The sequence below is a fragment of the Triticum aestivum genome, chromosome 1A (assembly GCF_018294505.1).
Source record: "Triticum aestivum cultivar Chinese Spring chromosome 1A, IWGSC CS RefSeq v2.1, whole genome shotgun sequence".
Lineage (NCBI taxonomy): Eukaryota > Viridiplantae > Streptophyta > Magnoliopsida > Poales > Poaceae > Triticum > Triticum aestivum.
The window spans coordinates 370,533,285-370,548,514 of record NC_057794.1 but is presented as its reverse complement, the minus strand read 5'-3'; positions in this window follow the sequence as shown (position 1 = coordinate 370,548,514).

Genomic DNA, 15,230 nt, shown 5'->3' with positions numbered 1-15,230 from the left:
AGCATTTTCCCCGTTGTCTGTTTTGCATTCTGGCGCTCCTATGTCCTCCGGTGGTCCTTTCTACCTCTTTTCATGTGCGGGTGTTAAACATTTCCGGATTGGACCGAAACTTGTCATGCGACCTTGGTTTACTACCGGTAGACCACCTGTCAAGTTTCGTACCATTTGGACTTCATTTGATACTCCAACGGTTAACCGAGGGACCGAAAAGGCCTCGTGTGTGTTGCATCCCAACACCCTTCCAAAGTTGCCCAAAACCCTCCTAAACCCCTTCTATCATATAGAGTGTTCGATCACGATCGCGTGGCCGAAAACCACACCTCATTTGGAGCTCCCTAGCTCCCTCTACCTATAAAACTAGGTCTCCCCGAAATTTTCGGGTCTTCCCTACCCTAAACCTAGCTCCTCTCCCTCTCGCCGTGCCGGACACGTCCGGTCCGGCCGGACGAAACCGCCGCCGCCGCCCGCAGCCAACCGGGGGCCGCCACGTGTCCCGGCCGGCCTCCCCACCGTTGCGGCCCACGAAGCCCACGGGGAGCCCTCCCGGCCCGCGCGCCTCACCGCCCGACTCCTCGTCAGCGCCACCGCGCCCGCCGTCTTCGTCCTTGCGGATGGCCGCCCGAGCCGTCTGGCACCGCCGCGCGCCATCGCCGGCGCCGCCTCATCCGACCGCCGCGCCCTCAAGCTTCGTCCACCTCCGCCGCCTGGAGTCCGTCGTGCCACCGCGCCACGCCGTCCTCTCCGACCAGCCTCCTTCCTCACCTCCTCACTCCGACCGCCACGAGCTCCTCCAGTGAACAGTGAAGTCCGGTGAACCTCGGGATCCGCGCCGGCCGGATCTCAGATCTGAAATCGCGCGGTTGACTTTTATCCCCAAGACCCTAGTTGTTTTGCAATCTTCATCATGCCATAACTCTGCATCCGTAGCTTCGATTCGTGCGTGTAGCATATCAAAATGTTCGTCTCGACGAGTAAATCATTTCATCTCATTGCGTCATTTTCATTTGATCTCATCTTGATGCCCGAAATGCTGTTGGAAGAGGGCTATGTGAGGAATATGTCAGATCTGTTTCAGCAAATGGCCTTTTGTCATTTTTGCCATGATTAATGTGTGCATGCTATGATCCTGAGCTCTACATGTGTTTTGTTGAATGTCATGCCATCTTTACAGGGGTGTATGCCATGTATTTTTGTGATCTTTATGGTGACTAGCACAAGCATGCAAAGTAGCCTACTCATTGATGCTGATTTCAGGGACTTAGAATTTCACTAAGTCCTTGTCCTGATATTGTTTTTATGCCATATGTTCATGTTGTTTCCTAGTGATCCGTGCCTCTTTTGAGGATGATCAGTAAGGATGTTTTGTTAATATTGTGGTGCTCTATCCATTCATGTATTTGTTTGCATTTATGGAGAAACCTAGCTTGAGTCAATCAAGCTCTACTTTTGCTATAAAATGTTCCTGGCAGATTGTTAACATGTTTAGCAATTTTGCCGAGGACGTTGCTATTGATCCGTGCATGCTATGTTGTTGTTCTTGTCATGTCTAGCTTCTATTCCATGTATTCTTGATGGGTGTATGCTTAGATTGTCATGACATGCTTTGTAGTGAGCGCATCGAGCTCGTAAACATGCCTACTTGTTAACTGTTTGCATGCTCCAGTTTTTCACTAAGTCTGAATCTGTTTGTGTTTTTGCTATGTTCACATGCTTGCAATTGTATTTTCTGATCCCTTTTGGCTCAAGGTTACTAAGGGACTTTTTTTATATGCTTAGAGTAGCTTCATTCCATGCCTTTCTTTGCCATGATATGTTCCTACAGCAGGTAGTTTTCATGCTCTCAAGATTGCTTCCTGATGATAAATTCCTAATATGCTATTAATTTCACTAAGTCTGAAACCTGTTATCATTTGCACTTTTGCCATGCTTGTTTGAACCTGTTAATGGATGAATTAGCTGTAGCTCAGTGTTAATCTTTTGTCAAGCTTCATGAGTGTATCCCTACCATGTATTTTTTTGCCATGTTTGAGTGTTGTAGCATATTTATCTTGATGCATTTAGATGGTCACTTGCTGGTTATCGCAGACCGGTGCCATATTTGTTTTGCTTGCCATTTCCAAACCGTGCATCCGATTCCGGTGATCTTTATATCAATTTCGACCGAAATCAACTCCCCTTTCCAGTGGCACTCTTGGATTTCCATGTTGAGGCCAGGTTCAATCATTCCTTTGCAAATCTTGCATATGCATCACATATCGCATCCCGCATATCATACCATGTTTGCATCATGTTGCATGAGCATTGCACGTGGTTGATTGTGTTCCTTTTGCTTGTTGTTCTTGTTTGGGTAGAGCTGGGAGACGAGTTCGTGAACGAGGAGCCCGTTGAGTTCGCTTACGAGGATCAAGTCAACTCTAAAAACTTTGCAGGCAAGATGACCATACCCTCGAAATCACTTCTATCTTTGCTCGCTAGATGCTCGCTCTTTTGCTATGCCTATGCTACGATACCTACCACTTTCTTATCATGCCTCCCAAATTTCCATGTCAAACCTCTAACCCACCATGTCCTAGCAAACCATTTTTTATCTATGTTACCGCTTTGCTCAGCTCCTCTTACAGCGTTGCTAGTTGCAGGTGAAGATTGGAGATTGTTCCTTGTTGGAACATTGTTTATTGTTGGGATATCACATTATTATCTTGTTTATCTTAATGCACCTATATACTTGGTAAAGGGTGGAAGGCTCGGCCTTATGCCTAGTGTTTTGTTCCACTCTTGCCGCCCTAGTTTCCGTCATATCGGTGTTATGTTCCCGGATTTTGTGTTCCTTACACGGTTGGGTTATAATGGGAACCCCTTGACAGTTCGCCTTGAATAAAACTCCTCCAGAAATGCCCAACCTTGGTTTTACTATTTTCCACCTAGCCTCTTTTTCCCTTGGCTTTCCGGAGCCCAAGGGTCATTGAGGGAGTCCTGGATAAGGGGGTGTTCGGATAGCCGGACTATACCTTCAGTCGGACTGCTGGACTATGAAGATACAAGATTGAAGACTCCGTCCCGTGTCCAGAAGGAACTTTCCTTGGCGTGGAAGGCAAGCTTGGCGATACGGATATGTAGATCTCCTACCATTGTAACCAACTTTGTGTAACCCTAACCCTCTCCGGTGTCTATATAAACCGGAGGGGTTTAGTCCGTAGGACAACATACACAACAACAATCATACCATAGGCTAGCTTCTAGGGTTTAGCCTCTCCGATCTCGTGGTAGATCTACTCTTGTACTACCCATATCATCAATATTAATCAAGCAGGACGTAGGATTTTACCTCCAACGAGAGGGCCTGAACCTGGGTAAAACTTCGTGTCCCTTGCCTCATGTTACCATCCGGCCTAGACGCACAGTTCGGGACCCCCTACCCGAGATCCGCCGGTTTTGACACCGACATTGGTGCTTTCATTGAGAGTTCCTCTGTGTCGTCGCCATCAGGAAGGATGCCTCGCCCCGTCTTTAAAGACGGCACCGTTGCTAAGGGAGCTTTGGCTGTCGGCCGAACCCTCCGGCTAGGTGGCTTTCTTATGACCGCCTGTTCGGCTTCTGCGCCGATGATGACCTCTCGAGCCATCGAAAACAATCTTCATGTCAGCTCGGAACTCGCCGAGCAGTTAGATCCAATGGAGCTCTCCTCCATAAACGAGCTCTTGGATCGCTTCGCCGCCCTGGGAGTCGCTACGGATTACGACCAGATTGGGCCTAAACCCGATCTGAGAGAGATTAACTCTTCCCAAGTCACCCATCATGTTGCCGTGGTAGAGGGACAGTGCGGCGACCCTTCATCTATCTTAAGGACTCGCTACGTCCGGATTCCCGATCCCTCCAAGCCGGATACCCGCGAAGGGGAGGATATCACTCAAGACCTGAACTTAGAGTCAGGCGACGGGCTGGATTCATTGGACAACATCTAGGAATCCAAATTTTCGAGTTCGGAAATTCCTCGGCCTCTGAGCCTCAGATGGGGTGAGGCTTCGGTTTTAATTCCACCCACCCACCCAAACATAAGCGATCTATCCAAAATTAGGCAAGAACCCGATGAAACAGTACATCATTACTGGGCCAGATTCCTCCTGGTTAAGAACAGGCTAAGGGACTGCCGCGAGGAAGACGCAATCTCAATCTTCTGCAATAATTGCACGGACAAGGGAATACTCAACGCCATAAGTCGTCGTGATATTACACGCTTTGCTGACTTGGCGTCCATTGTACGAAAGTACTGTGCGATGGAAAGCGCCTGGAAAACCGAAATAAAATTTTGGGACAATCCAGCCCTGAATACAAACCCAGTCTGAAATAAAAGGGTGCATCATCACCAGACACCCGGGTCAAGCACTAAAAAGCAAAAACCCTCTACAGGGCATGGAACCGTACTGGAAGGATGGCTTAATGGACCCTGTAAAATTCACAGTACAGAGGGCGCCACACCAACTCACAGCCTTAGAGCATGTTGGATACTCCGGCAGGTGGCCAAAATTGGCGAAAATCTCCTAATTCCAGAGGCCACAGAAAGCCACCCCAGAGACACCAATACGGTATTAACAGTCTTCGAGACTTTCGCATCAAATAATATGCGAAAAAGGACACTCCACAGCCTTGCCAAAGTCTACCAAGTAGCAATAATAAACCCATGGAGTGACACGGCTATTACCTTTAACGCCAGTGATGAACCTAAATTCCGAACAGCCCGAGCACCAGCCGCATTGGTCCTCAGTCCAATAGTGGATGGCTTTCATCTTACCAAGGTACTCATGGACGGCGGCAGCGGATTGAACCTCATTTATGAGGAAACCCTTCAAAAAATGGAAATAGACTGGAACCGCATTGAGCGAAGCAGCACAACCTTTAGAGGAATAATCCCCAGTCGGGAAGTGCGTTGTACAGGAAAAATCACACTAGATGTGGTGTTCGGCACGCTGGATAATTATAGGTCCGAAGAGATCACGTTCCATGTGGCTCCGTTCAACAGTGGTTATCACGCTCTGCTAGGGCGGGAAGCGTTTACAATCTTCCAAGCAATACCCCATTACGGGTACATGAAGCTCAAGATGACCGGGCCTAACGGGATCATCACTCTCGCTAGTGATCCGGACACAGCACTCCGCGCCGAAAACAAGACAGCCGCACTGGCCCTCGAGGCACTATCCGAAGCCCTAGCGGCTGAGGAACTGACTGCGCTACGCTCTACGGTGAATAGGGACGATGTGGTACTCGACAAAAGATCCAAGTCCACCTCCTTTAAACCGGCGGACGAAATAGTCAAATTCCAAGTCCATCCAATGGACCCCAATAAAATAGCTTCCATCGGGGCACAGTTAAACCCTGATGTAGACGCCGCACTACGAGAGTTCATATGAGAGAACTGGGACATTTTCTCCTGGCACCCTTCAGACATGCCAGGAATCCCACGCAGGCTGGCCGAGCACAGCTTAAATATCCAAAAAGGATTCAAACCTGTCAAACAGGCTCTTCGGCGTTTTTTCGAACCTAAGAGACAGGCCATGGGAGAGGAGCTAGCAAAGCTATTGGAGGCCGGATTCATCAGAGATATAAAACATCTGGACTGGCTAGCAAACCTGGTGATGGTACCAAAGAAGGACAAATCCTGGCGCCTGTGTGTTGATTTTAAAGACCTTAACAAGGCTTGCCCAAAGGATCCCTTCCCCCTCCCCCGCATCGATCAAATTATCGATGCTACCGTAGGACACGATTCGTTGTGTTTCCTCGACGCATATTCCGGCTACCATCAAATCAAGATGGCAGAACCAGACCAAGCCGCAATGGCATTTATCACACCATACAGCCCATTCTGCTTCAACACGATGCCCTTCGGGCTCAAAAACGCCGGCGCAACATATCAGCGCATGATTCAGACATGCCTAGCAAACCAGATCGGCAAAACAGTGGAGGCATATGTAGATGATGTGGTCGTCAAAACAAGACATGTCAAATCTCTAGTAGATGACTTGAGGCTCACATTTGATAACCTCCGAACATACGACATCAAGCTCAACCCGGAAAAATGTGTTTTCGGCGTTCCAGCCGGAAAGCTCTTGGGCTTCATTGTATCCGGTAGAGGAATTGAAGCAAATCCGGCCAAGATCCGAGCTCTATCGCAACTGGATATCCCAAAGGACCTCAAACAAATACAAAAGTTAACCGGATGCGTGGCGGCTCTAAGCCGCTTTATCTCCCGCTTGGGAGAAAAGGCCCTACCCCTTTACCGCCTCCTTCAGCGCACCGAACACTTCGAATGGACGGATGCAGTCACGGCCAGACTCGATGAAATAAAAGCCATACTGGCAACAAACCCAGTCCTGGCCGCGCCAAACATTGGCGAACCAATGCTATTATACATTGCAGCAACACATCAGGTTGTAAGCGCAGTGCTCGTCATCAAACGAGAAGCGAACGGACACAAATTCCCCCTTCAAAAGCCGGTCTATTATGTGTCCACTGTCCTCACTCCCTGCAAATCACGGTACCCGCATTATCAAAAGATTGCGTACGCGGTATTCATGGCATCCCGGAAGCTATGACACTACTTTCAAGAGTGTTCAATAACAATAGCCTCGGAAGTACCACTTAATGATATTATAAACAACCGTGACGCAACGGGCCGGATTGCAAAATGGGCCATTGAGCTCCTCCCATTCGACATAACTTATAAGCCACGGCGAGCCATCAAGTCGCAAGTCTTGGCCGACTTCATCGCAGAATGGACGGAGGCCGAACTCCCTAAAGAGTACGACACATATTCAAATTGGATCATGCATTTCGACGGCTCCAAGATGTTGGCCGGACTGGGGGCTGGCATCGTTTTGACGTCCCCCATAGGAGACACAGTTCAATACGTACTCCAGATTATGTACACGGACTCCAACAATGCAGCCGAATATGAGGCCCTTTTACATGGTCTCCGGATGGCAGTATCCATGGGCATTCAACGCCTAGAGGTGCGCGGGGACTCGAACCTCGCAATATCCCAAATAAATGGAGACTTCGATGCCAAGGATCCAAAAATGGCAGCTTACCGCAACGCCATCCTAAAAATGTCAGCTCGGTTCGAAGGGCTTGAATTCCACCATGTAGCCCGAGAAAATAATCAGGCGACAGATGTCCTGGCACGCATTGGTGCAAAATGCGATGTAGTCCCCCCAACATCTTCTTGGAAAGGTTGTTCAAGCCATCCATAGTATGGGAAGGGGAGCCAAACAATAACAGCCCGGACCCAACCGCACTGCCCGACACCGAACATTCCGACACAATCGGAGGCTCTGCCAATGAAATAACACCTTCAGCCAATGTAATAATGGCCGTTATCGCCCCGTGGACGGAACCATTCCTCTCCTACCTTACTAGGCAGGAACTCCCCGAGGACCAAAATGAGGCACGCTGCATAGTGCGGCGATCCAAAGCTTACAAAGTCCACGAGGGAGAGCTTTATAAGAAAAGCACTACCGGAGTCCTTCAAAGGTGCATCTCCGAAGAGGAAGGGCGGAACCTCCTGGCTGAAATTCATGCCGGACTCGGTGGTCATCACGCGGCAGCTCGGTCCCTTGTAAGCAAGGCCTTCCGTACAGGCTTTTATTGGCCGACGGCCCGGGCAGACGCCCAGGACTTAGTCCAACGATGCACCGGTTGCCAGCTCTTTGCAAACCGAAGCCATATGCCACCCACCGCCCTCCAAACTATCCCCATCACTTGGCCCTTCGCGGTCTGGGGGCTTGACATGGTTGGACCCCTTAAAGGCGGAACCCACAAGCAAAAATACTTACTGGTCATGGTGGATAAGCTCACCAAATGGATAGAAGCCAAGCTTGTTAAGACGGCCGAATCCGGACCGGTGATAGACTTTATATCCGGGATTGTACACCATTACGGCGTCCCCCACAGCATCATCATGGATAACGGCACCAAATTTACGGCCGACGAGGTAAAACTCTCGTGCAAAAACATGGGCATCAAGCTCGATTATGCTTCCGTCTATCACCCACAAACTAACGGCCAGGTCAAACATGCAAATGGTCTTATCATGAGTGGCATCAAACCCAGATTAGTGCGGTCCCTCAAGGAATCTAACACGCACTGGGTAGAGGAGCTCGACTCCGTACTCTGGGGGCTGTAGACCACACCGAATCGCACCACTGGATACACACCATTCTTTATGGTGTACGGCGCAGAGGCAGTTTTGCCTTGCGACATATTCATGACTCACCTCGAGTGCGCATGTACGAAGAAAGAGAAGCCGAGCTCGATCGGCAGGACAGCTTGGACGCATTGGAGGAGGAGCGTGACGTGGCAAAAGCCCGTTCCGCATTCTATCAACAGCAGGCTCGAAGATACCAAAGCAGAGAAGTGCGGGCCAAAAATTACAACGTTGGCGAATTAGTTCTACGACTACCGGACAAGAAAAAGGACAAACTCAAGCCCAAGTGGGAAGGTCCCTTCATAATTGACCAAGTCCTGACTAGTGGAGCATACCGCCTGTAGGATGCATCAGATAACCGACTCGAGCCGAACCCATCGAACGCAGCCCGTCTTCGAATATTCTATGCCTAGCGCCGGACTCTGTGTACGTCTCCTTCCTCTGTCCATTTTTTATATACTTTCTGTCTTGCATTCCTCTTCTTCTCTCTCTCTCTTATAGCCTTTAAAGGCTCATAAAGTGACGCACTATCCGCGCTCATTAAACCTGGGGGCTTCTTTAAACAGAAGCTTATTTATTCGGGCTTCATGCCCAACACATGTGTCACACTTCCGCATGTACCTTTTATTCACCATTATATGCATCGATATGACTTAAGTTTTGGCCAAGCTGGGTTGCCTGGCTCCTGTGCTTACCCCTACGTTCCCGATTGTTCGGCTAGGTGGTAAAGGGAGCACCTCTGCGATTGTTATTGCCGGGTCAGCCGGGCGTGTACCTCAGACTGGGTGAAGCCGAAAGCTAGCGTTCTTAAGGGAATATTCGGTCGGTGAACTAAAGATGATCTTTTTTATTTTATTTATCTATACGCCCCCAGATGTTTTTCCTGCGTTTCTTTTCGCAGCATGGACATGCACCTTAGGCCATGCCTCCCAGGGAAAGGAACCCCTAACGGAACTATTCTCCCTGGAAGATGTTTCTTACTAACCATGTAATATAACATAACTAGTCGGGCACTTGTCTGTTCACGCACTAATGACCCCTACGCCTGGTCTCCATGCATTCCCCGGTTCCTATATAACCGCATGGGAATTCGGACACACTCCGGACCGTCAGGTCCCGAGGCTGAAGCGAAAACGTCGGCCATGACAAATGATCTACAATCCGGCTAGAAGGCATTATAAATGTCAATTAAATTACATAGTCATTTTGACTGGTTGTATTCCTCTTCAATGCCATCTAACAGGCTGTCTAATTTACAGTCCTGCTGGGAATACTTTGCGGCCAACTCTACTTGGCCGTATACTAAGCTTACAGGGATCTCCTTCCCATCGGGCCCTACAGGACCGACCTCGGCCATGTGGTTGGGGTCAGCCTTTGTATACCGCGTCTTCACCATGGCCCAGGCCTCCCTAGCGCCTTGACGGCAGGCTAATATCTTCCACAAACGGAAGCGCCGTCGTGCTCCCTTTAGCTTCTCCGCAAGCTCTCCAAGACCTTCGGGCATGGAGACGGATGGCCATAGGGCCTGGGCGACGCCTTGCATCACCTGCCGAACTCGATCGAGCAGTTGCGAGAGCTCGGGAAGAAGGTCACCCGTAGAACCGGGCATCTCCTCTGCAGGACGACCTGTTAGCACACCTACAGACATTGCTCTGTTAGTACAAGCACTTACTAAATATGTCGCGCCGAAGCCGCTGATTCTCCTTCACGGAGTCTGACAGCTGGGCATGAACATCTTTCAGCTCGACGCCCAGCTTGGTGTTGGCATCTTGGAGATCGTTCTTCTCCCACCTCACCTTTGTCAGCACCTTCTCACTAGCCTTTAGCTGGCGTAGGAGGTGTTGCCTTTCCGGATTCAATCCGGCGCCATCTGCAATTTCATTTGTCAGATTCGCACCCATGTCGTGCTTCGCAAAATACTTATCTTTCGAAGTGTATATTACCATAGGGGGTCTCCTTGGGCTCCCCTGCTGCGGCTAGTGCGGCCTCAAGTTGGGCTTTGCACTCTTCCAGCTCCTTGGACAGTAGGGAATTCTTTTATGTAAGAACCTGCATAACAAATGATCCTTAAATCAATTATTCTGACTGTTTTAAGTCTCGGGGGCTACTGGTATATATATATATAATTACCAAAATTTTCTTACCCGTATGTCTTTTACATATTGCTCCGTGGCTCTGGCTAGACCATTTTGAGCGGCACGGAGGTATGCATCTCCCGAGTTGAAGGCATCTAACGCCCCTTGGGAGAAACAAGCGTCGCGAAGAATTGTCCGGCGACGCCTGTGGTTCATGGCACTCTCCACCTTAGAGTTGGTGGCAGACAACCCATCCACATCCTCTGTCGGAGGAGCGTCTGGCGCGCGCCTTGCGTTCGCCTCCACCTCCGGACCAGGCTTTGGAGCCTGGCTGGTGGAGGCGCGATTGGCAGCATCTCCGGATATAGTCCGGCGAGGTCTCTTTGTCCTGAAGAGAGCACGAGTGTCAATGTGCCTCGAAGGTATAACACCTGGGATAAGGGGGGCGCCATACCTTTGCGCTGACGCCTCGGTCCGGACTGCACTTCTTTTCTGCCCACGGGGCCCTGCGGCCCCTCGTTGGCTTGTTGCCGCAGGTTCGGCCTTCCGCTTCAAAAACCTCCCTTGCAAAGTTCGGTTGTAATCAGGAAACTGAAAACACGAGAGGGCGGACACCTATTCGGGGTACTGGGACTTCGATCTCAGTTACCTGGGAGGCCGGGATTAGCCCTGGGTAATCGGCCGTAATGGCCACCAAGGCGTTGTCCTTGCTCAATTGATGGAACACTCCATCAATCAGCTCCACAGATATGTCCGGATCCTCTTGAGAGGCCGGGTCGAGGGATCGTCCTGGGTCCTCGGGTTGTGGAGGAGGGCTGCTTATTTCCTTAACAGCCTGGCGCAGTTCCTGCGTTGAAGTCATCAGACTGAATATTTAACAATGGGAATAGAAAATGGATGGGCAAGTAAATGTGACCGCTTACCCAGCTTGGGGGATTGTGCATAGAGAATCCACCCTGTGGGTTGACGCGGAGAAATTCCTCCTCTTCTCCCTTATACAAAGTGGACAAGATCTTTAGTAGAGAGGCAGCTGAATCCGCCCCCTTACGGCCGTAGCGGGTGGCGTCGTCCTCCCCGTTGAAGTCCCACATGGGGTGGCTTCTATACTGAAGCGGCTGCACCCCCCGCATGATGCATTCGGCCATAACCCCGATCATGGTTAGTTCGGAATGGGCTAACAATCTTATTCGGCCCATCAGGTAAATGATGTCCCCGTCACTTTCCCTCTGAGGGCTCCGTGGACGCCAGCTTAGGCACTTCTTAAGGGAGCACTATCGAATTCAGGGAGGCCGATCCGGATAGGATCCGGCAGCGGGACGTCTTCTATATAAAACCATTCCGAGGGCCAGTCTTCAAACGCCTTCTTTGGGGTTCCGGACAGATATCCGGTCCCGGCAATGCGCCACACTTCGGCTCCGCCCACTTGATACATTGACCCCTCCTTAGAGCGGGGCACAAGGCAGAATAACCTTTTCCATAGCCCGAAATGAGCCTCGACGCCTAAAAACAGCTCATAGAGGGCTACGAAGCCCGCGATATGCAATACGGAGGCAGGCGTGAGATTGTGTAGCTGGAGGCCGTAGAACTCCAGCAGCCCCGTTAGAAATGGATGGATTGGAAACCTGAGCCCCCTTATTAAATAAGGGACGAGGCATACCCGCTCTCCTTTGGAGGGATTAGGGGCACTCTCCGCTTGCTTTCCGCCATTATAGACAGCAAGACCGGCTTGAACTAGGATCATATAGGCCGGGGGGAGAAATTCCTTGGTCTGGAGCGTCACTAGCTCGCTATGCGGGACGGAGCATCTCTCCCAATATCCAGGCTGAGGGCTGGAAGGGCGAAAGGAGGAGTTGCGATGGCTGGCCATGGTGGAATGGACCTTTGTCGGATGCGCTCTGATGAACACTCGCGAAGGGGGGAAGATGTGGTTTGGATCTAAATCCTCGTCCCCTTAAATAGGGCAGCTCATTTACGCGGCTAGAGGTGTGAATGTAAAAACACTCAGACTTTTCATATTCGTTTGACACGTGGGAAGCGGCCATTATTGGGCGTAGAAGCCAAGGAGCGCAACATCTACAAGAAACCGGACTTTATTCAACAGGTACACGGAATTTGGGGGAGAACCCGCCTTGCAATGCCGAAGACAATCTGCGCGCCGGACTCATCGTCATTGAAACCTGGTTCGGGGGCTACTGAGGGAGTCCTGGATAAGGGGGTGTTCATGTTGGGGAACATAGTAATTTCTGTTGGGGAACGTAGTAATTTCAAAAAAAATCCTACGCACACGCAAGATCATGGTGATGCATAGCAACGAGAGGAGAGAGTGAGATCTACGTACCCTTGTAGATCGACAGCGGAAGTGTTAGCACAACGCGGTTGATGTAGTCGTACGTCTTCACGACCCGATGACGATCCCCGGACTCCGATCTAGCAAAGTGTCGGGGAAGAGTTCCGTCAGCACGATGGCGTGGTGACGATCTTGATGTTCTATCGTCGCAGAGCTTCGCCTAAGCACCGCTACAATATTATCGAGGATTATGGTGGAAGGGGGCACCGCACACGGCTAAGAATATGATCACATGGATCAACTTGTGTGTCTAGGGGTGCCCCCTGCCTCCGTATATAAAGGAACAAGGGGGAGGTGCGGCCGGCCAGGAGGAGGGCGTGCCAGGAGGAGTCCTATTCCCATCGGGAGTAGGATTCCCCCCCTTTCCTAGTTGGAATAGGATTCGGGAAGGGGGAAGAGAAGAGAGAGAAGGAAGGGGGGGGCGCCGCCCACCTCTCCTTGTCCTATTCGGACTAGGGGGGAGGGGCGCGCGGCCCAGCCCTGGCCACCTCTCCTCTCTTCCACTAAAGCCCACTAAGGCCCATATACCTCCCGGGGGGTTCCGGTAACCTCCCGGTACTCCGATAACATCCCGATTTCACCTGGAACACTTCCGATATCCAAATATAGGCTTCCAATATATCAATCTTTATGTCCCGGCCATTTCGAGACTCCTCGTCATGTCCGTGATCACATCCGGGACTCCAAACAAACTTCGGTACATCAAAATGCATAAACTCATAATATAACTGTCATCGAAACCTTAAGCGTGCGGACCCTACGGGTTCGAGAACAATGTAGACATGACCGAGACACGTCTCCGGTCAATAACCAATAGCGGAACCTGGATGCTCATATTGGCACCTACATATTCTACGAAGATCTTTATCGGTCAGACCGCATAACAACATACGTTGTTCCCTTTGTCATCGGTATGTTACTTGCCCGAGATTCGATCGTCGGTATCTCAATACCTAGTTCAATCTCATTACCGGCAAGTATCTTTACTCGTTTCGTAATACATCATCTCACAACTAACTCATTAGTTGTAATGCTTGCAAGGCTTATGTGATGTGCATTACCGAGAGGGCCCAGAGATACCTCTCCGACAATCGGAGTGACAAATCCTAATCTCGAAATACGCTAACCCAACATTTACCTTTGGAGACACCTGTAGAGCTCCTTTATAATCACCCAGTTACATTGTGACGTTTGGTAGCACGCAAAGTGTTCCTCCGGTAAACGGGAGTTGCATAATCTCATAGTCATAGGAACATGTATTAAGTCATGAAGAAAGCAATAGCAACATACTAAACGATCGGGTGCTAAGCTAATGGAATGGGTCATGTCAATCACATCATTCTCCTAATGATGTGATCCCATTAATCAAATGACAACACATGTCTATGGTTAGGAAACATAACCATCTTCGATTAACGAGCTAGTCAAGTAGAGGCATACTAGTGACGTTTGGTTTGTCTATGTATTCACACAAGTATTATGTTTCCGGATAATACAATTCTAGCATGAATAATAAACATTTATCATGATATAAGGAAATAAAATAATAACATTATTATTGCCTCTAGGGCATATTTCCTTCAGTCTCCCACTTGCACTAGAGTCAATAATCTAGATTACTCAGTAATGATTCTAACACCCATGGAGCTTTGGTGCTGATCATGTTTTGCTTGTGGAAGAGGCTTAGTCAATGGGTCTGCTATATTCAGATCCGTATGTATCTTGCAAATCTCTATGTCTCCCACCTGGACTAGATCCCGGATGGAATTGAAGCGTCTTTTGATGTGCTTGGTTCTCTTGTGAAATCTGGATTCCTTTGCCAAGGCAATTGCACCAGTATTGTCACAAAATATTTTCATTGGACCCGATGCACTAGGTATGACACCTAGATCGGATATGAACTCCTTCATCCAGACTCCTTCGTTTGCTGCTTCCGAAGCAGCTATGTACTCCGCTTCACATGTAGATCCTGCCACAACGCTTTGTTTAGAACTGCACCAACTGACAGCTCCACCGTTTAATGTAAACATGTATCCGGTTTGCGATTTAGAATCGTCCGAATCAGTGTCAAAGCTTGCATCAACGTAACCATTTACGATGAGCTCTTTGTCACCTCCATATATGAGAAACATATCCTTAGTCCTTTTCAGGTATTTCAGGATGTTCTTGACCGCTGTCCAGTGATCCACTCCTGGATTACTTTGGTACCTCCCTGCTAGACTTATAGCAAGACACACATCAGGTCTAGTACACAGCATTGCATACATGATAGAGCCTATGGCTGAAGCATAGGGAACATCTTTCATTTTCTCTCTATCTTCTGCATTGGTCGGCGATTGAGTCTTACTCAATTTCACACCTTGTAACACAGGCAAGAATCCTTTCTTTGCTTGATCCATTTTGAACTTCTTCAAAACTTTGTCAAGGTATGTGCTTTGTGAAAGTCCAATTAAGCGTCTTGATCTATCTCTATAGATCTTAATGCCTAATATGTAAGCAGCTTCACCGAGGTCTTTCATTGAAAAACTCTTATTCAAGTATCCTTTTATGCTATCCAGAAATTCTATATCATTTCCGATTAGCAATATGTCATCTACATATAATATCAGAA